A 2,602-nucleotide genomic window follows, 5' to 3' on the forward strand; every position below is an offset into this window, starting at 1 on the left:
CATGTATCTTGCATTTGCTTGCAATTTGCTGGATTCCGGGATACTTGTTTGACCTAGCCGGACGACCTAGTTTCCTCAGTTTTCGAGTTTGAGTCAAAACTAAAAACTTGTAGATATATGTCTTATTGCACTAGGTGCAAAATTTCAGGTCATTCTGAGTTATGTAGACCAAGTTATGGTCATTTTACTATTGCTGGTTAAAGTGCATCAAAATTGGTCACTTTAGGTCATTTTAGGTCAATTTTTGGTTTGGCCAGTTTTTGGATCCGAACTTGTGCAAGTTTTTTGACTTGCTTATGGTCATTTCTGGGCTTTGGTGTCTTCATAAGACTTGTAGATATAGGTCTTAAATATTCATGGTCAAAATTTCAGGTCAATTGGACCTGTTTTGAGTGAGTTACGGCCTAAACACTAACTGCTGCCCAAATGGTCAATTTTCAGGCCTTAATTGCACTAATCCGGATTTGGTCATTTTTCAAGTTACCTTACAAGCAGAATTTTGGCAAGCTTCCTTCATGAAAGTTGGCACATTTTGTGCCTAGTTTCACCTCCAATTGGTCTCATACCAATTGGAGCCATACATTTAAGGTTCTAAGCCCAAAACACAAACTACCCTATTGCATTTTCTTCATTTCTCATCAAAGGTCACTTTTAGCATTGCCAAACTCCACATTCATGTCAACTTTGGTTTGTACCATAATCTAAACATATTTTATCACATATTGTTGATCATTTTGGCAGCTTACAATCACATTCAACATACACCATAAAGTGCAGAATTTGTCAAACTCAATTACAATAATTTAATCACCTATTAATGCTCATTTACATGTCCACTATCATAACATATATCTTCACCACTAACTAACATACATATTTGGCAACTTTAGGACCACAATTCATTAAACAACTTCATGAATTCCAGCATCCTTCAAAGAGTTAACAAGCTGCCAAATTTGTCAAGCCTCCATAATTGCCTTCAAACACAAATTTCCACTTGGTCCACCATTACATATGCATGAAGTTAACTTACCAACACTTTAATTCACATTAGTCAACATTAATTCTTCACAATACCTGTAATAATATTTCATTTAGTGTACAATTTCATGGTTGTCCATTTAGGCATTCACGCATAGAATTTCAAATTCAACAAAATTTCCAACTCAAGTGCTCAACTTTAACATACACCAAGAATTAACCTACTAAAACTTTTATTCACTTTAATCAACATCAATACCCATCAATTGCATGTGAACAATAATTCAAACTCTTTAATTACCATGGCTGCCTAAACTAGTGCATAATAACAACTCACCAAAACCTCAAATTTTCTTCATCAATTTGTTCATCTCAAGCTTCCCATAAACTTTACTTAAGAAATAAATCAATTTAAACACTTACCTATTGTTGGGGCTTGTTAAATCTTCACCAAAACTCCTCTTTCTTGCTTCCTACATGCTGCCCATGATGTGTAGACCAAGTTTAATGAAGATACTTATATGGAATCATGGCTTGATCAATGGTGCATGGAGCTCTTGTATGGACGGTAATGGAGGAATTAGGGAGAAGGACCATTCGGCCATGGATGGTGAAATGATTGAAATGAGATTTTTAAGTGATGGAATCTGTCCATATGTACTTATATACTCCACTAGCTTTAGGTTAATTAATATAATATACTCCACTAACTTTAGGCTAATTAATATTATATGTTAAAGTTTGATTATTCAAGTTATATCTCATTTCTTTCATTATTTATATTATGTACCACAATTTTAAATTTTCATGACATTTTCCAAGTGTGATATTATTTATTTTTAATGGACATTTAGGTCAAAAGACAACTCATGGTGTCAAATGACCACAATGCCCCTGTTCGGGTTGCATTCCCAATTTTTCGGTAACACCGGGTTTTGTCCGTTTTTCGATTTCTCACTTTTCTTTATACTGATTAATTATTTTTTTCTTTGATATTTCTAATGATATTTATACTTCAATTGATGTCTCTTTAAGTCCTAAAAATATTTTTCAGGGTTCCCCGTGGTCCACGGCTAGTCAATGGTCCACGCCGTGACTTCCCGGTGCGGTCACCCATCGCTAGGGTTCTCGGCTCGCTTAACTTGGTTACATTTCTTTGCTATTATTTTTCCTTTGTTTTTCTTGTATTTTCTTTTCTTGTATTTTATTATGTTATGTCTCCTCACTCATATCAAAGTGTAGTTCTAGGCATCCTAGCTGTCCGGACAACACTAGTCACCAGAACAGTAGAACGCACTACCTAGCATTAGTCTCTGAACAGCTGTGGGTGTTGTCTCCTCATATCCTCTTCACATTACCAAGTAGCTTCCTAGCCTGAATGATGGTTCCACAGCACTTTAACCAGGCGTATCTGTTTATTCCTCAGCTGCTTCACCTCATAAGCTAGAATTTCTATGGGTTCTTCCTCATAGGAGAGGTCTGGATTTACCTCAATCTCTTCAACTGATAGTACATGAGATGGGTCTGATCTGTACCTCCTTAACATGGACACATGGAAAACATTGTGTATCCTTGCTAACTCTGGAGGTAATGCCAATCGATATGCCAAAGGACCCACTCT

This window comes from Hevea brasiliensis, chromosome 9, assembly GCF_030052815.1.
Source record: "Hevea brasiliensis isolate MT/VB/25A 57/8 chromosome 9, ASM3005281v1, whole genome shotgun sequence".
NCBI lineage: Eukaryota > Viridiplantae > Streptophyta > Magnoliopsida > Malpighiales > Euphorbiaceae > Hevea > Hevea brasiliensis.